Source organism: Lonchura striata, chromosome 4 (genome assembly GCF_050655825.1).
Source record: "Lonchura striata isolate lonStrDom1 chromosome 4, ASM5065582v1, whole genome shotgun sequence".
Lineage (NCBI taxonomy): Eukaryota > Metazoa > Chordata > Aves > Passeriformes > Estrildidae > Lonchura > Lonchura striata.
The window spans coordinates 30,650,821-30,676,353 of NC_140706.1; the positions used below are offsets into that span (position 1 = coordinate 30,650,821).

A 25,533-nucleotide genomic window follows, 5' to 3' on the forward strand; every position below is an offset into this window, starting at 1 on the left:
GGGGTTTAAGGAAAGGATATAATCACAATCTACCTCATCCACTTTAAATGAAGCTGAGCTCGTGATAGCACTTAGTCTGCTCAACTCAGGACATAGTGTGTGGGTTTCTTATTTTTTTCCTTTTTTAAAATATTTCTTTTTCCAAGAATGTGCTGTAGGGTCACTCGTTTGGCAGAGGCCAATTCATCTGTCTCTCAGTAGAATAGTTTGATTTCCTTAAGAGGTACAAAGAACTAGCTCTCTAGTTAGATAAGCTTGAATGAAGAAGAAACCACAGAAATCCTTGACTAAATAAAGAAGTATGTACAGTGTTTTAAGTTGTTACTACAAATAGATATGAGCTCAGTTATTCTGGTAGCTAATGCCCATTGAGATAACTTCTTTATAGAAGTAGCCTTCTAATCCTTCTGTGAACAAATATCAAAGAAAGGCCTGAATAGTGTCTCCAGTATGTAACCTCTTATTTTAAATAGCAGAATCAAATAAAGCACCACAAAGACACATAATGCACAATGTTTCCTAAAGACATGACAGATAAATAAATAATCCAAAACATATCTGAAGGCTTATTATACACATAGATACAGATTACAATTCAACCATGAGTACCATTAGTTATTTATTGCAACATGGAACAAATATATATTTATTTTAGACACCGATTGACAAAGGAGATAAATATGGACAGAATAAACTTTTATTTTGCTGAGATACAATTCATCATGAACTGAGGTCTACAAAACCAAAAATCAAATTCCACTGAAGAAATAAAAGATTTTCACTAATATCTCATCCTGAATATACTGTAAATATTTCATTTCATAGCACGGAAGTGTTCCTTTTTATGGTGTATGACACATTAAGAAAAAAAAAAAAAAAACAAACAAACCACAAAATTAACTTCCACTTTTCTTTTTCTTCCTGGACAAATTAAGTATTTTTTCTGTGGTTTGTTTATTTGTTTGATTTTTCTTTTAAACTCAAGAGTGGAAATTTTGGACTCAAAGTGAAATGAAAGCCCATTAAACAAGACTGATTCAGTTAAGGATCAGGTCAGGTTTCCTTGAGTCCTTTACAGGAGCAGCAAACTGCAACCTACTAAAGGTAAAGGTAAGACATTTATTGAGAAAACCTGGAAAAATGTGACTCCAAAGCACATTTTTTTGCATCAGCTGTATTTAGTATTGGTTCAGTTAGTCAGTAATGAGCTATCAGATGACCTCACTCAGGGATGTAAGAGATTGCATGCCTTCCATTACACACTTGGGCTCTTTTCTGTGATGAGTAATTCCCATTTTTTGCAGATGACAAAATAGTTGCTCTTCTTCTGGTGTCCAGGGTTTAGATAACAAAAAAACCTCTACGAAAATGCCAAATCAAAAGAGCAATTTGCAGAACTAGAACTAGGCATTTTAAATTCTTATTTACACAAAGAAAGAGTATGCCTTTACATTAATAGTTAAAGAAAATGGAGTGCTTGTCGTCAGGCCCAAGTAGAGTTGCAATTGTCCCAGTTACAGGGTGCAGCCTGAGAGCTCATTCCTTGGGCTCACTTGGGTAACTCAGAAAGAGCACAGGAAATCTGGAGTCCTCTTTTACCCCTTGTGTTACCCGAGTGTCTGCAGGTTGAAGAGGTTACTCTGCACTGTGGAAGTGGCACAAGAGCATCAGACCTGAGAGGGTCCAAGGGTTCTTGTGACATGTGTGAGAGACTCAAGCTTGGTTTGTTGTCACCAGTTTAAATCAGTCAAATCCTCAGTCTTTAGAAATTTTCTGTAATTTTGCTGTAAACCTAAAATTCATTGGAGAATTTAGTAAGTGAAATGTAATAAAAATATTGTGCCAATGTTTGAAATACAGAAATACAATTTTTGCTCTTAAAAAAGGTAACATAATCTTATGGATTCAAAAGTATGTTTGCATTTTAGTAGACTTTCAAATACAGGAACTCCATAATGTTAAAATCATGTTTTAAGTCACTGTGCAGTATATATAACTTTTTGTTTAAAATAAGCATTTATTTTTAAGTGATACTTTAAATTTGGATAGCAAATATAAACCATAGGAAAGATATAAACTCCTACTACATTCTTTGGCTTAAAAAAAATATTTTTCTGCAAATGCACTAGCAATGAAATAAGCAGTTGCTTAAATTGGAACATGGAAGTACCAGCTTGTCTGAGAAATGATTGCTGTGGGAAAAAAAAAAAATCCCTCTCTTAGATAAGATCTAAATTATTTCTGCCTGCTATGTTTTAATCTCCTCAAGTTAAGGAGCAAATCAGGAGAAATGAGAGGAAAAACTATAATCCAAGACTAAAAGAAAAAAATCGATTATTGAAACACTTTTTCTTGTTTCCTGAGAAGTCATAATCTAATTTTTTATATTTCTAAATATAAAAACACTTTTTCTAAATATCAGTTTTAGCTTCCTTGTTTTTGGTTATTCAAATATCAAGCAAATGTGGGTTTTACACAGTATTTTGCTAGAGTACAATACACATAAATGGTAGCTCAAGCCTGAGATGCAGAAAGTAGATATCACAAATCTGTAGAATGCATGACTTAAAACTCTGTAATAAGTAATTTTTCAAGTGCCTTTCTACCTCAGAAGAGTGCAAACTGTCTGAGAATTTGCAGTGCATCAAAATACCATTCTCCTCCGAAGATTGCATCTATTTCTGACATTTATTAATAAAAATGTGTACTAAATATATATTAACCCTGATGCTGTCTAATTATGAGGATTCTGAGTATAATTTTGTGGCATTAGTGGGCTGATCCCTTTCCAAAACATCCACCGGAGCTGAAAAGTGCTGTGTTCGCAGACCTGAAAATGACACAGAGTTCTCAAATCAGCTACGGTCACTTGGCTCATCTTTAGAGGTGACTTGCTATTTTCAATACTCAGGTGCCTGGGAGGAAACAATGACCAAAAGCAGTCTCTAAAACATTTATCATTATAAACCAATCCTGAGGAAGACTTTCCAAAGGCATACTTTTATTAGTGTGTGCGTGTCAACATAGGTCCCCAGATATGTGATTACCACATATGAGGGCAATGAAGAATAACCAAAAATAAAAGCAACAGATGCTAAAATAAAATCAGAAACTTTCAAATACATGCTTATTATTTATTATAATTTATTTTTTAAGATGTCTCTGTGAAAAACAGAATAAAAGGCACTTGAAGAAGGCATTCATTCAGTAACTGTTTTTTCTTAAACTCAGAGGTTAGATAGTGTTCTTCTTTCTCAAAGTTGCTGTTTTGCCTGTTTTTCACAAATAAAGCTGATGGCTTATTTCCAAGGAAACCTTTTAGGCAACCGACTAGCAAGGAAGATCATCCTCCTAGACTTCTAGAGTTCTGGAAATTTGGGGTATTTTTGTGAAGTGTTCTCATGTTAGTAGTCATGCTTTTTTCTAGAATTGCTATCACCAGGAAACTGTTGGGCACATTTCAAGTAGGCAAAATGCATGTAACATTTGTGTTATCAATTTCCATTATAAAAGCAACAAGCAGTAGTAGGGAATAATTATTAATTTAGAAGCTCCACTTTCATTCCTCATGAAGGGTCAACCACAAAATATTTGTCAGAAACATCTTTCGTTGTCTGAGGGATACAACCTGAAAGAATAACAAGGAATAGATTTCTTTTACATACAGCAGAAGCTGTATTTAAAAGCAAACAATAAGGTGTCTATGGTTTACACATCTATATACATATATTTAATTTTTTATTTTTTAAATATAGGTCTGGCATGGGAAACTAAAGGAAACCTTGGCAAGTTCTCGAGTGAAATATTCAAGAACTATCTCTAGGTCTTCAACTGTTTTAAAATGTCAGTAACCTACTCTTGTGCTCAATCCACAAAGAACAATTTTCTATTTTGGTCCAAGTAAAATGTAATGCCCCAGCTGTACATACAAAGGCAGTATACATGTATGAATATTAAAATAATCAGGAAATTTAAAAATATACACAAATCCTTGCTTTTTTCTGTAACTGGATGAGTGCTGTATTTTTTCAAAGAAGAAAGTAATTCCTTTGAATACATGTTGAATGATGATGTCAACATTTTTTCCTCAAAGAAGGATATTGTATATTTTTTAAACATTTTTGACTGAGTTGTCCTCTTCCTGCATACACTTTTATTTGGAAATAAAGAATGTAAGATCTAAATTATGCAGCCAACCATTAAATCATTTATTATAAATCTGTTTTTCAACTGAGAAGAAAATAATTCTTTAATGTATCCTCTTATATAATTGATTTTCTGTTTTTAATATAATAGATATAGGATGATTGCAGAAAGAAAGCACTGTGACAGTATTTTAGTAGTTCTTTTTATTATTTGAGATAGATAAAGTCACACAGGTATTTGCGTAATCACAATAAATCCAAAATTTGAAGTAATACACCATAATCCTGATTTTTATCTTTTTTTACTTAGTTCATCAGATTTTTACTGCACAAACAGCAAAAACATCCCACAATTATCTACACATTGTGTCCTGAAATTAAGTAATTATTTCCTAGAACAGTAAAAGTAGCAGCCACCTCAACAGATCTTTTCCTCAGTCATATAGTGTCAAATCTAGAAAGATCTACAAAGAAAAACAATATAAATAGCAATTGTGACAAATAAGATATGATGCCTAGATTTCCTTTCATCAAACTTTGTCAAGGAGGAAATTATAAATCTTTTTTAGACTGGAATTGTCAAAATTGTAACAAATAGCACATTTTGTAATTGAAGATATTTTCAGATATTCTATATTATATTGTAAGTACTTGGGACCTTTGTTTGTGAGTAAATAAAGTGAGAAAATGATTGTAGCTATAGATAATTATAAATTACATATATATATTATGTTTACATATATATACATACATACATACATATATATATAAGTTTTTCATTATAATTATTTTCTTGTTTTCAGTTTAGTATTATGCACTTCTACCAGAAATTTTAAATTGCAGGTCAACCTGGTACATTTTTCAACCATATTCATTTGAAAGTGATTTAAGGACAAAATTATCTATGCTTAGCCATCAAAATGTCCTTGGTCTTTTCACCAATATTCCTTTTCAAAACACCTTACTCTTTTCTTACTAAAAAAGATAAAGTGTTTATATATCATACTGAATACTCCACAATTTTGGCATAGATTTTGAAAATTGTGAAATTTAATAGAAATTATATAACTAATATAACAATAATAATTGCAATGAATTCTGCTGAAAAACAAAGGCAGTGAATTACCTAGGTTTTTCAAATGCTGTCTGAGGTACCATGCTATGTATTAATAAAGGGTGAAAAATTGAGTCCAAGTGAAACTGCAAAAAATTCTAATAATCAGAAGTAGTACCAGAAGAATTGTTCAGACATCACCTTTATCAAAACAATCCAAAGAGTTGTTACAGTACCAAAGACCTTCTGCCTCCTAGACGTGAGAACTGAGTGCTTGAAGATCAGTTGTGATGTGTCCAGAGTGAGGTTAATTTACACGTAGATTTCTAAATATTATGGTGACTGATGCTGAAGTTACACACGCTGAAAAAGGAACACAGTTCATACAGCTCCAAGATATTACAGTATATTCTGGGTTGAAACAACCATGATTTAAAGAACAATTCTGAAAATTAAGTTAAAGTGTTTAAGTATTCAAACTCTGTGGATCAGTTATACTGAAACACTTGTTCAAAGCGAAACTAAGATTGCTTAAATGTTAGGATCACATTTGCTGGTTGTTTGCTAGTTTCAAAGTTACTACGAAAATCTTAGAAATAATGTGACCAAGTTAATAAAATTCATATGTTTGCTATACCTGTGAAGATAGTCAGTGTGAAAGACAGTGTTAGGGACCAGGGTCTAATTGGACACTATAATTTACAGTACTCTGCTAACATTTCACTTGGAAACCTAATTCTTTTGTTGTGCAAATTAAAAATTATTTTTCTAGTTTCTCTATGCTCATAAAACATTGGGCAAACTTATGATTTGATAATTATACTTTATTAAATTATTTTTCTCCTGTATAACTTTTTGATGGAACTGATTGCAGGAGTTGGCAATCACCAGACTGAGTTTGGCATGCTCCCAGAGCTTACTGCCATTTTGATTTAAAACTTAAATAAATCCTGCAAACTGACTTAAATAATGTATCCACAAAGTCTTAACTGTACTCTGTTCATTGTAAACAGATCTAACTTTATACTGAAATTATTTTAAATACGGACTGTTTGCAAAAAGACTAAGTACCGATAACACATTCATTTTCTTTCTCTGATTCTTACATGTCTATTTTTGGGAAAAGAATCTTTTAAACATATTTGCCTGAACACTCACTGGTACTTACCTGGTCTGTGCAACTTGAATGGTGGAACCTCCCTGAGCAGGAATGGTGCCCGCAGGCAGTGTCTGTGCATGCTCCTCGTGAGATATGAAACACTGTTCCAGCTCAAAGTTCCTATGACTACACACACATTTGTTTTCCTGAAACTCACCACCAGCTGAAGGTCCTTTCTTAGTTCTCAGCTAAAGTGCAAAATCCTCTCCTTTAGATTTAGAATACAGAAAAATTCATTTAAATTTTAATCATATTTTAGCACAATCTGAAATCAACTGGGGAACTAATGTTTGATTATTTCTATTTTTGGAGGGAGTGCACAAGTGGTACCTGCTTTGGAGTCTCAGTGGGAGCACTAAACTGGGGAGTATCATTCCTAAACCACAACACTGAGCTTGTGGCAACATGGTTTTCTGCCAAGCACTTGTGAACCAGCAGCCCAAATGAAACAAAATAATTATTTTTTTTTTTTTCAAAAATTTACATCTGTGCATATACTTGTTACACATAATGCAAGTCGATGCATATCAAGACAAGAGCAGATAGTTCCCCTGATACTATGTGAACAAGAACCAGAGGGCACAATTCAGTAACTGTAGCTCTACAAGAATTTGCCACTGTGTACATAGAGATAGAGCATTTTGTCTGTACCACAAACTGCTAAAATTTTGTTACTGTGAGTTTCTAGTTACTGAGGCAGAAAAGAAACACAGAGTGGTGTTGCTGATGTGGATAGTAGCAGACTTTGCAAGGCGCCCATTGTTGGCTGTATTGGTGTATCCAATGCCTTTTCAGAAAGAAGCCAAGACATACCTTCAGCAAAGACTTCCTTAAAACCCTGTCTATTTATATGAAAGGTATTAGTTTTTCCTTCACATGCTTCTCCTTGTATCCTTCAAAAAAGTAATACAAATACGACACTGAAAATATAATGCTGGTATACTAGTTCCTGATGATAATGATTTTATTAGCATGAAAAGAAAATAAATCTACTTTTAGATGATAACATGTTGTAGTTTCTCTTGCTTATTTATTCCAACATGAAAAGTAAACAAATAAGTTTACAAGTTAACCACACATATCATTTATAATATATTTCTACTTTAACATTTTTGTAAAGATATTCAAAAATATTGAGGAATCTTCAGTCACCAAAACACACAATATACATGTTATATTGCATTATATATATATTAAATATATTGTCTTCTGTAAGATGTTCTATCACTTCAAGAAGTTATGAAGTATTTCTGCTATGATGAAGATTATATAGGATCCCTAACTCACTCACTAACTCAAGCATGTTGAATATTGATAATTAACAGGTTTTCTATCCTGGGACTTTTTGCTGACAACCAGGTCCTGCTGACTGCTCTGACAGTCTAAGCTGTTGAAGATGTAACTGCTCAATCACTGGTCATAAATAGTTTACTTGACATGGCTATAGAGAGCAAATGTAAGAAGCATGGGTGATCCAACTGCAAACAGTCCTAAAGGCGCAGTAGTTTGAGTGAAAAAAAAAATTATTTGTTTAGGTTCCAATAAGATACTCAGTGCCCACTAAGTATTTAATTATACTGAAGGAAATATGGATTCATCCAAATGGAAAGAAAAGAAATGCCTTAAAAACTAACATCACAATTTATTTGATAGCTTTGGAGTGACTGTTTTTAGCTCATAGGAAAGTTTCTATAGAAATTCCTTGAAACCAGTTTTAGGATTAGTTTTGCATAGTATCCATGATCCTTTCATATTCATATAAGATATTAAATGATTAAAAACTGCAAAAGTCAAAAACCCTCTAGATGATCTAAGAACTAAGATAAAAGAGGACAATTACTAGTCACTTTATAAGAATTTTGACTACAAGAACATAGATTAAAATGGTCTTATTGTTGTAAGAAATGATAGTTCTAGGTTCTCATAACTAGTACCTGTTACATCTCCAGTGTGAAACCAGTGAATCTCATGTGCTGTTTATATACACATACACCTTCCCCTTCTCCAATTGCATCCTCCCTCCCCATTTCTGATTAAGAGCTCTTGCTAAAAGTTTTCAAAGGGTATTTATCTTACAGCCTGAACAGTTTTCAACATCCCTCAATTTAAGAAAACAAAGCAAAAGAAAACAACAAACATCTGCTGAAAAGCATCCTATCTCTTGATCCTTGACTCATTCCATAGTAACATTGCCCTTTTCTCTTAATAGAGCAATGTCAGCCTTTTTTCTCAGTCATACACATTTTTTGACCTGTGACAAAATCTGGTTTGACATATTACCCAGACACAGACAGTTCTTCAAACTACACTTCATATGGTTATGGGGAAAAGCAGAATACACTGTCCAATTCTATATCCATGAACATTTTTGTTTCATTCATTGTTTCTTCTATATTTCTATATACTTTTGTAAAAAAATGAGTGCATTCTTCCATGTGAATTATTTTTCTGAGAAGAGTTTTCATTACTTTTATTTGAAGTATTTTCTTATTTGTCTGCTGGAATTACTTTCATTTTTCTGGAACAGTCTGTGCTTTCTTTTGCTTATTGTTAATACAATACTATTTTTTTAACCTAAATCTGTTTAATTTGACCCATCTCTAGGCATTTGGGATGTTTCGCATTTTCCTAATAGCATGATGCTTTACAAAATAAATAATTCAGTTTTGGTTTTTTTTCAAAAAACAGAAGGAAGACAGACATTCTTTTTTCAACTACAGAATTAGAAGTATGAAGTCTAACTGGAGGCCAGTAACTGCTTATCAGGGTAGTCAGGGATCCTGGCTGTCCAGAGTTAAATCCTGATCAAAATTTACATTAATGTAATTTTCATTAATGTAATTTACATTTATTTACATTAATAAACTGGAAGATGGAACAGAACATAGTCTCTTCAAGTTCACAGGTGGCACAAATCTGGAAAGAGGGCTATCCCAGAGGATCATGCTGCTATCCAGAAGAACCTCAACAAGATGAAGAAATGGCTGACGGGAACTTCATGTAGTTCAACAAAGGACAGATTTAGAGTCCTGCACCTTGAGAGGAACAATCCACTGCACCAGTACACACAGGAGCTGCCTATACCCTGTGACCAAGTGGCTTGATAAAAATGGATCTGGCAGTCCTGGCTCCCATGGCTCCAAGTCAGACATGAACCACCTATGTGCCCTTGTGCCAAGAGCTTCCCTGTGCTATATATTGGGGTACTACGTCCAGTTCCAAGTTCCACAGTATAAGAAATACTGGCATACTGAAGAGAGCCATGAAGATTTTATGGGCCTAGAGAATTTCTCCTACCGGGAGAATGTTGGATGCAATATGGGATAATTTAATACCCCATAAATATTATAAAATGGAAGAGAAGTGGCTGAAGAGCAGTCTGATAGAAAGGGATCTGGTGGTGCTGATAGTCAGCAGAATCACTGGGAGTCATTAGTAGGTCTTGAAGCAAAGAGGGCAAACTTCATCTTGGGGTGCAATGAACACAGTTTAACCAATTGGTCAAAAGAGATGATTTTTCTTCTGTATTTAGTGTTAACACAGCTTCATCTTGAGTATTGTGTGAAATTCTCAGCCCCACAATTTAAGAAGGATGTGAGGGTCCTTGAATTCATCCAGAGGAGCAACAAAGTTGGTGAAAGGGCTGGAGAGGCTGCGCTGTGAGGAAAGGCTGAGCACTTCGGGCTTGTGTAGTTCAGAGAAAAGGAGACTGACAGACAACTTTGTTGGTCTGTACAGATTCCTGAGGAAGGGGTGTGAAAAGGGAGATGCTTGTCCCTTTTCCTTGGTACCTATCCAGTGGTAGGAAGTGTGTGGGAAGGGTTCAAAGTTGCACACTGGGAGATTTAGACTGGAAATTAGAAAGTATTTCTTCACTGAGGAGGTGGGCAAGCACTGAAACAGGCTTCTTAGAGAGGTAGCCAATGCTCCAAGGCTATCAGTGTTCAGGAGGCATTTGGACAATGCCTTTGAAAAACATGTTTAAACTTTTGGTCAGACTTGAAGAGATCAAGTAGTTAGACAAGAGGTGACTATGTGAATTTTAAATGAAAAATTCTATTATATCTCTTTTATTCTTTAGTAATTTTACTATTTTGGTTTTGGAGTCATGGTTGTTTTCACATGCTTCACACAGCTTCCTGATACCAAAAAGAGCAGGCTTTTTTGTATGCCCTCTTTCACTGCAGGCACATACAAACTTGCTTTCATTTACAGAACTTCCTTTTGAAATTTCACTCCCTTCCCACCTAGCTCTTTCCTTTTGCACACATTTTGCATGATACCCTATAAATTCATAAAATCAACCTTCTGTTGGTGTCACCCCAGGAGAAGGGAGCTCTGTCATATGATTCCAGTGACTATAAAGCCTAATTTTATCCATTGATATCTCATGTATCCAGGCAAAGGTAATAGAGCTGATACAGGTAGTATCCAATGACTCTTCAAACTTATAAAATATCAGGACTTTTCTAAATGCATTTGAATGCTAGCTCCAGTTCCTGGGCTTACACTTTAAAATCTGGGGTTTTTTTTTTCTTAATTTGTCCTTTGTTTTGCTTTATTCTTAGTTTATTTTCTACCTGCCACTCAGTACTAGAAGAACAAAACTTTTCATTCTGAGAGGTCAATCAACACTCCAGTAATATTAAATAGGTCAAACTCACACTCAGGTTAAATTGATGTAGCCTAGCAAAACAAGGCAAGATTCTGATTGCCTGGAAGCAGGGAATAAATTAGCCTTTAGAGGTTTAACTATCCTAACTACAATAAACAGAAGAAGTTTTTGAAGGTTAATAAAACCAACTAAAGTGATTAAGAAAACTACCTGACCTTATAAAAAAGAGAGCACAGAGCCATTTAAGAGCCTTTTAAGTTTCAGTGTGTCAAAACCCTATAAAACTACACTATGTTTTATCTTACATAAGTAGTAATTAGGGGGAAGATTGTACTTTTACCTTCAGAGAGTCTTGAAAGACGAGAGAGCTGTGTTGGTTTCATGTAAGCTGCTTGGCTCCTCAGATGGATGAAGGAATGTAAAACATCTGCTGAAAATAATTAAAAAAATAATTGGTTTAGAAAATTATCTCCTTGCTGCACTTACTGGGCAGAAATTACATGGCACTTTGTAAACACAGGATCTGAATTTCTGATGAGGATGAGAAATATTTTTTTTTAATATATGTATATCCAGAAAAGTAAACAGACTTTTTTTTCTTTTTGCATTTCAAAAGAAAGAAATTCTTTCTTCTAGGAAAAGAAAATGGAAAAGAAAATGCATTTTGATAATTATGGTGTTACAGTCAAAACTGTGAATTTTCTACCTATTTTTTTTCACCTGTGAATACCTGCTGTTATTTTGTAAACTTAGGTGTAATTGCCTCTGATCACAAAGGTCTAGAAGGCTTAATTGTGTGTTCAGGGTAATTACATACTGCTTAATCTAAAATATTTGGATTACTTTACATTATTAATAATAATAAAAATAATAATAGCTAAGTTAAGAAAGAGATTCTGTACCTACCAATTTCAGATTTCACCAGTTTTCATGTGTTTCAAGGATGGTTGTGTACTGTATGTAGATATGGAGACATGGAAACAAGAGAAATGGACATGATGGTAACATTTCTACAAGGATACATTTGTAACCATAAAATTAAGAGATTACGTAGGGCTTCTAACTAAACCTCTAACCTGGAGAACCTGTTGCTTGTGCTCAGGCAGAATAAATGACATGCAAAATTTCATGGACCATCCTTGGAAATGCATATAGTTATAGAAACCTTTTTAGTTCTATTTTTCTTCATTTAATTTTTCAAGATAGTCTTCATTTTTTTAAGTAAAGCACACTCTAGTTTCTAGTAGGGAATCTATAATTTGCTGTACAAAGCAAATAAGATCGTGTTTATTGCTCATATAGTTTAGTAGAGCAGTAAAATGTTAAACAAGTTTTACTGTGGCTTTCCATGATTTGATTGTTCATTATGATACTGATATTATTTTATTGTTACAAATAGCCTTAAAAAAGGAATTTGGTTTTCTTCCTCAACATCCAAAATATAGGGTCTAGACTATTAACCATATCTGGACCTAAACTGAAATTAAGGACACATTTAAATAACAAACCTATTATTGCAATGGTTTTGTTTCTGATTCCAGATTTTCTCCCTTATTTTCAGCATCATTTGAAATTTAGATCTCAAGTATTGGATGTCATTGGAAGGCTTGAATGACTTTGGTATTCATTAGGAAATAAGACTTCAGTAATTAGACTTAAATATTAAACCTTTCTTGTGTAAAAACATAATACTTTAGTATGTTTCAACTTGGACTTGGAGGAAATTTTTGGAAGAGAGAGAGCTGGTTTCTACATCCATATGTTTTGCGATAATACTGCTACCAAAAGGGCTATCTCAATGTAACACAGACACCTGTTTCTGTGATATCTCTAATCCTTGTCTTACATTGAAATACACAAATTGCAATTATGTGGTAATATGGTAATGTTTCCTTTCCAAATCACCTCCTTCTGACAGTTTTTACCATTCTGAAGGACATTCTGTAAACAGAATATACACAACTGAGAGTTCAAATGTATTTATTGACCAAGAGATACGCTAAACCACAAGGACTAGCAAACTCCTCAGCTAAGCATTATTATGTTCACCATCCTTGATGAGTGTCTGCAAGCTAGGCAGCCAGTCAGGAGAAACTGCCAAGGGCTCTGACCTCTTGCCTCCTGATTCTTTGACCTTATCCTTGGAATTTTTGTAAAGTTTCACATCAGTATTTCTTCTTGTGAATCGTTGTGTTGCTAATACTGTCTCAGCAATTGTACTTTTGTTGTCTGTGCTTTTACTTGTTTTATATCTCTTCCTTTCACAGACTTTCTCACAATTTAAGTGTTTGTAAGACTGGGCCAAGGTCACAAAGCAATGTGGCACCAAACTAGGGCATAAATTACAGACTTCAGAGCCCTAGGGAGGAGGGTTTCAGAAAAATGGGACAACTCTGAACTAATTTTCTGAAAATAAACCTATTGCCAAGTCTGGGATTATTGTGGAAATTATGGATAATTAAGAATAATATATTCTCCATTTGTAAAAAAATGAAAATGTGGTGACATAATTGTGTACAAAACTGAAATTTTTATTATATTCTTAGTAGGAAAACAGTTTATTTTAGAGGAAAAGATTGACTACATATTTTACATAGTTTCAGAAAGGGGTAAAAACAAAGATGTAAAATTAAAATTCTAGAAATCTAAAATTATACTCAACTAATTAAAAAAATAAATGCATAAATGTCTTGATAGGGAAAATATTAAAATTTATAATGTTTGTGTGGTTTTCATTAAAATGTATCAACTTAGCCAACGGTGCATAAAATCACACAGATTGACATAAACCTCAAAATGGAAGCAAATGAGAAGTCTGATTATTGAAGGAATGAGAAAAGACAACATTGGTCAGCAGTTCTGGGACTTTCTGGCTGATGATAATATTTTGCTTTTTGGATCTTTATGACTGATCTAAAATCCTTAAAACCTACTGAGGAATTTTATTTAAAGAAAAAAAAAGGGCTTTACAAAAACTGTCAAGTTTTTTGACCAGTTTAATTCCTTCCTTTGGAATATAAAAATATACATTCTTACCTTTACTCTGGATACTACTTCATTTCATCCTTGAAGAATACCAACACTATTGTTAATTATTAGTCCAGACAGATTATTTTGTTTGCTTGTCACTTTAATTCTAAACAAGTTGTTTTTTGAGATTAAAAAGGACAAAAAGAAGAAATATGTTGGCCATTCCCTGGTTTATGTACAAAGGCAGAGAAAAGCATGACAGTTCTGAGGGGATTTTTTTGTACAAACTGATAATGTGTCTTGCGGGTTTTTTGTGTTTTTTGGACGTTTTTTAATATGGTTTTTTGGTTTGGTTTGGTTTTTTTGTTTTGTTTTTGGTTTTTTGTGGGGTTTTTTGTTCTGTTTTGGTTATTGTTTTTTGTTTTTTTTTTTTTTTTTTTGTTGGTTGGTTTTTGTTTTAATACTTATTTCTAATCATATAAAATTTACCCTTAAAAATCTTATTTTGTGTTGTTCAGATCAGTTCATTCCTTATTTTTTGGTTACAATATTTATAGATAAAGGTAACATATTTTTTGTCCAATAAGTTCATCGTGTCATAAATATTTCATATTTACAGCCTAGAAATTAGTAAAACTCTAGTACAGATGAACAAAGGTTCATTACAGTCTTCTGGGAAAAGATCTTTGTGTGGCTTAATTTCTGAATATAGTGTCATCTTATTTTTCACAGACACCCAAAGACAGATTGGATGTCCAGATCTCTGCACTTCTAAGATGTGCCTTCTCCTTTTCTCAGTCATAATGAATTGAGAGTTATTATTCTAGAAATACACTACCTAAATATTGTCATCCCATAGAAACTCACCTGAAAGCTGTACTCCACTTATCCTCAAGGTTATGCTATAAGTAGTCCATCTGAAATACTTGAAACATTGCTTTTTAAGATGGGATGAGTCTCATCTAAGGTTTACATGTTTCTATTGCCTATGCAGAGAGATTCACGTGTATAAGGTATAAAGACAAACAGCAAGGTAAAAAATATATATGAACTAATTTGAATGAATAATATATATTTGCATATAAATCAGGATAATGGTATACCTTTTAGAGTCCTTTAATATGTCTCATTTCTCACCCTAGGTCCCACTTTAAAAATTTTTATTACAGAAATACTCTGATATACACAAATACTTGTATTAGGTATACAATAAAGGATATGATTTCTTCCTCTTCTTAGTTTACACAACTTTTTTTTTTAAATTTGCCTACTCAGTAAGTGCACAGATCAGCAATGCTTTATAAATGTTTAGTTAGCACATGTTTAAGTGTAGTTGAACTTAATGCATTAATCTTGAATAAAAAAGCTTTATTACATGACTATGCTTTCTGTGGACAATAAATATTATATCATCAAAATTTTCTGTTAAAAGAAATTATGTAGGGAATTTATGAAATTCTATTTCAACAGTAAAACTTCTGATTTGATTTTAAATTACTTAGCACAATTTGTCTAAGGTTGTATAAAAATATGAAATAGCAAAAAATAAAAAATATGTAACACAGGCATAAAATTTTGTGACAACAACAAAATAACTAAACATTTTTCATTATATGTCTGATTTTTCCAGAGTGTGCAGCATCAGATAGTCAGCTGGTGCCAGCACATATCAGGAAATGAGCATATTATGGAGAAAAATAAGATAATTCAGAAGTGACTGAGTCTTGTAGAAAATTAAAATCCAACTGCCAGTTCAGAAAGCACTGGAAGTTTAAAAATAAAATTTCCTGTTTTCACAATTCTGCTAAGTGTGCTATTATTATAGCTCAAGAGGTTGAGATAATGACATCAGTGAAAAACTGGTAAATACAGGTGGGACTGCACTGTCTCTGCTTCCACTTTAAATTTATTCCTGGTTGTTTATATTTACTGCAGCTTCCTGCCTGTGAACACGTTTTACTTCTATGGGTATGTTCACCTCCAAACTGTCTGGAGTCAGATTAACAGACGAAGTATTCCACAGCCATGTAAGAATTTAATGTGTGTGAGATAATGATAAATGGAATTTCACTGACTAAAATTACTGTTCTGTTCATTATATCATGATATAATGCACATCAGAAGTGGCCGGTGTACGAAACAGCGGGTTCCTTAAACAAAAATATTGTTCAAAAAAAATCCTAAAATATAAGAACTCTTTATGATGGTGTTAAGATCCATTAGAGTTTTATTACTTGAACTAGAGTATATTGTCCCAGTTTGAGACAAATTTGGAAGGAAACAAAATTAACAAAAAAATGCCTTTTAGAGAAAGCATTTTCAGGGCTATGAAAACCCTAGTAGTGTTTCTTGCTGATGTGTCATTGCTTTCTCTCCTATCAACAAGTTATTTTATACACCTTAGAATTTGCAATTTCACAAATTATCAACAAGTAGATTTCCACTGAGGAGGTGGGAATTGATGGTGCTGTACTCTGGCAATTACCATGACAATGTTACTGAGTGCTTTTCACAGTGGTAAAGCAGAAAGGTTATTAGATAAGAGCTGAGGAGCTGACAGGGTGCTTTTCATGTTGTCACACAACAGTGAAGTAGCATTTAGAATATTGGCTGACCACTGTTGTGATGCACTTCTTCTCTTTTATGATTTTCCTCTTGCCTTTGTCTCTTCTGTATTATTCCTTTGCCACCACGGAGATTATAAATACATGCTACAATAGCAACTCTGCCTTTAAACTAGTAGACAAATGCACTGTTTCACTGAGATTTTTGCCTGGCCAAGAGTCAGAAGGACACTTATCAAAATGATAGACATTTCTTGTTTTATCCTATGGAAAACTTATAATGTAATAAAGCTCTTCTTGGTAAGAAAGTACATTTAATTCCATCGTCCTTCTGTCCTGCCCCCATTGTTTACAGGTTCTGAGTTAAGCTCAGGCATCAGAGAGCAGATTCTAATGCAGAGCAAAGACATTTGCCATCCATCAGCTGTATGCTCTGCAGTCTCTCCTGTTTCTGTCTGCAGACGCATAAGAAACCTTTTCCAAACAAAATATAATTTTCTCAAAAAAATTAATTTCCAAATCAGTTACAACAACATTAAATTTGATTTGGTTTTGCAGTGTTATATGCTCTTCAGAGAATCTCTCTACGGCTGTATGAGGGCCACTTCTTGCCATAGTACCTTTAAGCTACTTACTACATATATATGGCATGTATCAAGGCAACTATTTTAAGAAACCAAATAATATGTGTAGGGGCACATGCATGTGCACATGCACATAAAACAAATATAATTTTAGTTACTCAAAAGACATGTCAAAATTGTAATGCTATCTAATGCTATCTTCTCCTTGCAGGTGAAAATCAAAATTTTATATGAAGATTCTGTTTAATGTTTATTTATGTGTTTTAAGTTTTAAAATTATGATTTGGTATGTTGTGTTGGTCACTGAGTGAGTTAGGAAGGCTGTTGTCTAAAACTGAGCCTGACAGTGCATAAATTAAACAGTAGCTCTGCTTCTCAGCTATTAAATCTTGTATCTACACATAAATACTTGAACTGGCTCCTGAGTGCAAGTGCCATAGCTACCTACCAACAAGTATACACACATGCACTCCATCTGAGCACCTGGGCACTTAGCAATTGACTAAGCTCCATCACAATTCACAAATCAACTGGAAAAGGACTAAATGATACATAAATTCATGGTAACTACAATCCGATAGTCATGCTCAGACCATGAATAAGCTTTGAGCTTTCTTTGAATCACAGCAGTTGCATTGGTTTCATTCTAAAACTTCCTGGGGAAGATCAAATCTGAAGCCCAAACTCATTATTCTTCTTAGTACTAGAGGATTCAAAAGCAAAAAAAGAAAGAAATATGAGCTACAAATTAGCTTGGAATGCTTCACTCAGCTTGGAAATACTCAACCAAAGTTATCTAAAGTGTATATAATCACATAATCACAAACCATATAGCATTTACCATGGAAAATTGCTTTTTTGCTGGGTTATACTGTAAGGAAGGAAGTCTACTCTGTGTACTTAGAAAAGTAGGCAAAAATATTCTTGTACTTCCAAATCTTCTAAACATCAAAAGTAATACAACTCTTACAAAGAGATAAGAATTTGTTGTTAGTCCCATTCAAGTTTCAATTTAATAGTCCAGATTATTAATGCGGGAAAGCCTCATTAAAAACACACCTAATTTTTTTATTTAAAAAAAGCACTTAGTCATTCCTAGTAGCTCTCCTTGTTCTCTGGAGTGGCAGTCACATCTAAGAAATACCCCTAAGGATCTGAAAGTCAACACTTAGGTCTTTCTCAAGAAGAAAAGGCATGGTGAAGGATATTGTGATGAGTTGACAGTGCTCTAACCTCTCTGCTAGTCTCAAGGATGAGAGAAAATTGTGCAGACATAGACCTAACAATAAGCATCCATTCCCATACACAAGAATCTAAACACTTTACAGAAAACACTGGCTTCTCGTACCATCTAGGGGAGGAGAAGGAAATGTCAAAGTGCTCATTAACCATGTTATATAATGTATATCTTCAACCAGGAAAAGGAAAGTGAATTTTCCACAGTTTATACTGCAGCAGGTGCTAACAAGTTGAGAATAGGCTCAACTTTTTATTCAGGATGTTGGTTATTCCAGCATACGTACAGAATTCTAATTTAATGGAAAATATTTTTGAAATTATGTGTTGAAAATATGTGCCAAGAAATATGCCAAAAATTCATTTACCTCTGCAGGTTTTTGTAAGCTTTGAATCCAAGGTGTTGAAGGGAAAAATTATGAGACCAACTCTCTACCTTTAGCATAACATGATATTTTTTGTATTTAGATAGTCCATAATTATTGTTCCCTTATATTGCTTTTTTTGTGATAATCTGGAATATGTCACAAGATATTTGTATTTCTACTGAAGCCGGCATAATTTCCCCTTTTTTATTATATGCTTTGTTTCATTTTGGGACATGGTGCTGCTTCTGATGTTCATAAAGGAGCTCTTTTACTCACAGAGTGATAATTCTTCCTTACTTTTTTCATTGCTACTATCATTTTATGATTATTCTAATTTAGTTTCATTAATTTGTTTTATGTTAAGGTAAATTAAATCTTCATTTCTGATTTTAATTTTATCAAATAAAAAGCAATAAAAGATAACTTCAGATCTCACTTAAATAAAAGTGCTTTTTGGTAAACAGGATAATCCTCCATGCCCTCCACCCCCCCCATTTTTTTTAGCTGCCAGTTATTTAGATCTGGAGTCCTTCCAAAACTGAGAGTCATAGATGCATTATGCTAAATTCAGCTGTAGCACACATTTCATCTTATGTTTCCCTGTATCCTAAGCCCTCATTTGAGGAAGAACAAGAAGTTTAATTAAATATGTATTGAGACTTTCCTCCACAATGTCAGCCCGGGATGATGATAAATGTGAGTGGCTTGCCAGCAGTACAGCTACTTCTTTTATCTCTCTCTATTTTTCAGCTGCCAAGAGAAAAGTCCTTCCATCTAAACTTTATAGGCAGAAAAAAGCACAATTAAACCATCCTACATCCTTTTATGAACCTTTAAAATTATATGTATATAAATAATTGTACACATAGTTATTGACTTTTATGTGTATATTCAAATATAAATCTCTATATATTTATATGTACATATATAAAAGCCTTAGGAAGACTTTTTCCATTAAAAATAATAAAACTTACTTGTAACAGCCTTGAATATACTGAAATGTATTTCCTGTACCAGGGAAATGGACAACAAGCTATAGTTTCAGTAGGGAAAATTCTATACAGTTCAGACACTCCAGAAAGGGGGTTGTTAAATATATAAAAGGAAGAAAGAATTTCAAAAGGTACATTTTCCATAATATGCTTTTACTCTTCTATCTTTACCTTATTGTTGTTTAAAAGTTTGTAATTTTTTTTCTTTTTTGTGGGGGGAGAAATCTTACCTACGATTAATCCATTAGAAAGTTCAAATTCATCATTCTTGAAACAGCAATAGTCTGCCATTAGACCAACTACTGTCTCAAGTATGAGTTTTATAAGTCTCACCTTTAGAGAGCAAGAGAAAGAAGGCTTCAGGTTGGTGGGTATTCTTTTCCATGCCTCTTCTCACTCTTTCTTCTGCTGTCAAAGAAGGAATGAATCAGTCTTCAGAAAGGATGAACACTTTCTTCTTTCTTCTGCTATCAAAGATGGAATGAATCAGTCTTCAGAAAGGATGAATACTTTCTTCTCTTATGATTGAAATACTTTCTTCTCTTATACCCAGTATAAATTGTTTGGTTTTTTAGATAATTCAAGCAAGAACTAAATGAAGATATATTTCAAGTAAGCGGGTCAACCCATCTAATTGCTGCTGGCAAAAATTTGGAACTTTATTAATCCCCATTTAGATATTAAACAGGGTGTAGGAGTGTTTTCAAACTAAAATGTTTATTCTTCTGCAAAGTTGTATTATTAATGCTACATGTATAATTTAACATCACTTTTACACAAAAAAAGATTGAATTTGAATGTTTATTTCACTTACTTGGTAAATACACATATCGTCAAACCACCAAAGAAAATAATCCTTTAAATGCTTGTACTGCACAATCCTTTGTTTTAAACTCCTACGTATTATGTAGTAAAACCAGTGTACCTATTGGTGAAATGGTATACTATAGCTGTACATTGGCAATTCTATAAGAGTATGCTGATGATATAAAACCATGAAAGTCCTAAAACTATATGCACATACATTCTTTCTCAATCCACCACAAATTTTTCATTTTAGTTTGTACACAAGAAATGTATGTCTCAATATTTCTATTTCTTTTCTGGTGACTGAAATTGCAATTCAGGCATATTGAGGAAGAGCAAGAATTTAAAAAAATATGAATACCTAAAATAAGGAAAAATAGTAGTAGTACAGTCTAAGCCTGTAATCAATAATGCCATAAGTTATCTGTGAGAAAAGTTTGTCACTCTATTTTACCTCAGGGCACAATCACTCAAGCTGCCTATATTTACAAGCAAGATTGTTCTGAACTACAGTCAAATGTTCAAAAGTAATTGACTCAGTAAAACAAACTGCAAGAGCCTTGGTCACAAGGTAAGGAAGCTTGTGTCAAAGTGCATAAAGAATAAGCTGTATTATTAGTTAACCTTACAAAAACTATCATAAGACTTTTACTGCAAGAAGATTTTTGAGTTAGTTAAGTTTCATCAGTTGCTATAAAGCAACCCAAACTTGAGCCCCTGGAAAGCAGCAAACTTTTCTCTAGAACAGGTCAGGGACCTCTGGCCTCTGCAGCAGGGAGTCATTCACGGCTGTCAGCTGTTGCTTTCTCCTACTGCTCCTTTGTGGTCCAGGGTTCATATGCACTGCAGGAAAGCACAGTCAGCTTCTCCTCAACCTGAGGGCAGGGAAGCTCTTCAGTAGCTGCAAATGTTTAGGTGTAGCAGGAGACTTCTTCCTGGTACCAGGCAGCACCTTCACTTCCAGCCTTCACCTTCCATCCTCCTTCCAGTTTCCTCTTGCCATTCTTCTAGGAACAGATTCCATACTTGAGCTCATGGAAGGAACACACAAACTTTTACTATACATAGGTATCCTCAGATATTTTGCACACCAGTGATTATGTTGCCATCCCTTACTGACTAATAAGAATCATTGTGCAAGGCTAACTTAGGTAATAGACCATTTCATTCCAATTACTTTCTGAATTCTGTAATTTAAATGTCACTGAGAGTAAAAAAAAATGAAGAGGCCTCTTTTTAAGCTCACAAGTTTTCTAGGCAGCTCTATTTGCACACAAGAAAAACTAAAATAATACCTAAAGCGATAGATCACAAAATTTGGAAAGTAAACCACTAATGAAACAAAAAAAAATCTTGTAAGATTTCCAAATTAGTTGTCTACACCATTAGACTACAAAAAAACCCTAGGTATTGAGTATCTTAAGTAATATATTTTCAGACTAACTTTTTAACAAATGTATATGAAAATATTTATTGGCAAGTACTTCTTGTACTTACTTATTTGAACTGAAACAAGTACAAAACTAATGGCTGCAGCATATCCCTTGTGCTGAAATGATGTCTTCCCTCTATATAAAATACTTTCCAAACTGTTCCCTACTTTCCATGCTTAAAAATGTGCTGTATTTATACCAAGTGGAATATGAATGAAGAAACAAAGCAAAAATTCCAGCATCAATGTGTTTATTATTTCAGCTCCCTGACATCCTCTTTGCTGATCTTCCAGGCCGCACTGCCTTTTTCCATTCTAAATATGCAGACAAATCCTCATGGGCACACTTGCGTTCAAGTTTCAGAAAAAATAAGGCTCACACATATTGATGCTCTATATATGGAAATATTTCTTGTCACACAAAATGGATCTTTTCACTGTCTGACTGTCAACCCCTTCCTGATCAAACCAGACAACACCAGCTTCTGCTGCTTTTCCAGACTCTTGGCAGCCTCTCCTGACATCTGCACATCTTGCATTTACAAGTACACTTATTCCAGAGCTGTCAGTGGATGGAAATAATTTTGAAATCCAGAGTGAATACAAATGGATTGCCTGTAAAAGGCTTTTATTTCTGTGTCAAGTCATAGAGTTGCTAGAACAGAAGCTTCCATTTTACACTTCCCCATTTCCAACAACATCACAGAAGACTGGAAATGTCCCAACAGCAAATGGATGTAAGATTTAAAAGAAAAATTCTTTGTGTATCAAATAAGCAAGTGAAAAACCAATTTTTTTTCCCTTTAGATATTTTGCTACATACAGATAAATATAAGGGATGGAGGGGATCTTTTGTACTGCTCTTTCTTCTTTTTCAAAGAAAACTTTCAAATAAAAGGTGTTTGGTTTGTTTGTACAACAGGGTCGTATAGGAGTTCTTTGAGTAGTTATAGATTACAGTAGACAGTATTGGCAAGGTAATGTAATCTATCCATTGCCTAATATATCTCACTTTAAAAAAATAGAAAAAAAGTTATAGCATTAAAGACCAATATTAGTTTGTTTTGGAACTCATTAGCCTGAAATAGCTGCTTATTTTGGATGCTGCAAAGCTGTGATCTCACATTTGTGATGTGAGATTGAGATCTTGACAATTGAGCAGAACTTCATAACTTTTCCATCACAATCAAGCTTTTTAAATGAAAACAGACTCCCCTTAGAATAAATTTATTTGGGGCAAAATTTAACAACTTCCAAATTTTTGCACAGAAAAACAAATAACATTGCCAGACGTTTAACTGCTATTTAAAAAAGAAATTACAACAATCAAATAAACCAAAAGAGCTAGAAAGACATAAATTATTTCTGGTTTTGCCAACACTAGAAAACACACAATTTTATTTCTGTCCTTCAGTACTTAGAGGCCATATAAGAAAGGTGGGTACAGATATTTTAGCAGGGATTGTTGTTACAGGACAAGGGGTAATGGTTTCAGACTGAGGGTTGATTTAGATTACAAATAAGGAAGAAAGCTTTTATAAGAAGGGTGGTGAAACACTGAAACCACTGCCCAGAGAGGTGGTAGATGCATCATCCCTGGAAACAGTCAGCTTTAGGTTGGACAGGGCTCTGAGCAACCTGATCTACTTGAAAGTATCCTGCTCAGTGAAGGGTGAAGGGGGATTGGAGTACATGGCAAAGTTCCCTTCTACCCCAAACCATTCTATGACTCTGAGATTCTGCCTCTTTTTTTTTTTTTCTTTTTTTTTTTTCTGAGCAGTTGGACAAAAAAGCAGAGAGGAAATAGCCATTTTTGCTGGATCATTTTGAGTGCAGCCCTACTAACTGCTGGATGTAGGATTGGAGTCTTCCAAAGCTGTGCCTGGCCAAAAGCAGGCATTCAGGGAGTCAGATGCAATGGAGCCAGCCCTTTAAATGATCAGCAAGCACTTGGTAGTACATTGACCCTGACCTCAGTGACAAAACTTGAGCACTCTGTTTAGCTGTGAGGCAGCCTGGAATGAAATGCCAAACTGTTATATACCTCCAGTATGCAAATCCCTTGGAACATTATCATAGAGATAGATATGTCAGCAGAGTTTTTCTAGATTATACATTTTGCTGCAGGAAGAACAAGTGCATTCATTAATAAGAAGGCATTAAAGGACTGTGAGGAAAAGTGTCAACAAAATTGGCTTTTGCTTGAAGTGTTGAGAGTGGCAAGTGTCAGCCAAACTCTCACCCCAGTCTGAACTACTGAATGTTGTCTGAATGAAAAAAGGCTACTTGACCTACTTTTATCTTCTGGATGAAAAATAGAGGTTTCTGTCTGCTGACAGCTGTTGCACTTCCAAAATAGCAGTAATCAAGTGATTTTTTTTCTTCCTTCTAAAAATAGCTGTGCTGAATCTGTCCTGGATGATGAAAGCTGAATTAGAATTCATCCTAAGGAAATTATGAATTATACCCTGACCACTGATTAGGAAAAGGCACAAGTTAGTTAGACACCATGTGGTATAAGGTGAGCATGAAGAATAAGAACAACAAATATGTTCTCTAAGACATCCATGTCTACTATTACAAGAACATATTTGTAAAACTTTATAGAAACTTCACGTTGAGCATTTTATGACTTTTTCTCATTTTAGTTAGAATGCAGTAATGACTGAGTGAGTCCTGGGAGTATCTTGTATATCTGGCAGGTACCCTCAAAGAGGACTTCACTTGTAAAATACTTCATTTATGTCTTGGCCACTATAGCTATTTTTAATTGCCTTAATTACCTTTTATATACTCTATATGTATTCCTTTTATTCATGATAATATTTTTCTTTAAAGTAAAACATCATGGTAAAAGTAGTAGTAATGGCATAACACAATACACAGTTTATATTTTTAAGAGCAGAATACATTTAAATGTCTTTTCCTGCATGATGTATTTAAGCATCAACAAAAAGTATAAAAGTTACAACATTCTTACTTAAGGATCTCTGACATGTCACGATGCTTTTTGATGGAGATGCTACTACTCAAAGCTCAGGGTCTCTCTGGGAAGCTCGGTGGGGTGGGATAAGCTGACATACTGATTGACTGCAGATTAACTTCTACAAGCATTGAAAAGACACCTTGCAATGTCAGGTTTAATTCCAACTTTTAGTACGAAAAAGAAAAAGTTTATCTAGAAAACTTATTTTCATTTACATTGTTTAATATGCCGTAGCAAGTGTATTCCTTGGATAATCCAACAATGAGTACAGAAAGAGGGTTTATTCCTCTAGATACCTTACTGTCTTCAGAATATGAGTTGTAGTGTGAAACAAAACCAAAACACAGAAGAGAAGAGGAAGAGGAAGAGGAAGAGGAAGAGGAAGAGGAAGAGGAAGAGGAAGAGGAAGAGGAAGAGGAAGAGGAAGAGGAAGAGGAAGAGGAAGAGGAAGAGGAGAGGAGAGGAGAGGAGAGGAGAGGAGAGGAGAGGAGAGGAGAGGAGAGGAGAGGAGAGGAGAGGAGAGGAGAGGAGAGGAGAGGAGAGGAGAGGAGAGGAGAGGAGAGGAGAGGAGAGGAGAGGAGAGGAGAGGAGAGGAGAGGAGAGGAGAGGAGAGGAGAGGAG

At 34.2% G+C, this 25,533-nt stretch overlaps 1 long non-coding RNA gene across 1 annotated transcript in view; it reads left to right on the forward strand.

Annotated features, from left to right (window-relative positions):
- Positions 1-25,435, forward strand: part of LOC146767574 (uncharacterized) — a 66,889-nt gene extending 41,454 nt beyond the window's left edge. The window contains exon 2 of the long non-coding RNA XR_014954772.1: positions 1-25,435. This exon is cut by the window's left edge and continues 26,444 nt beyond it. This is a non-coding gene — a long non-coding RNA (uncharacterized LOC146767574).
- The last annotated feature ends 98 nt before the right edge of the window (positions 25,436-25,533 follow it).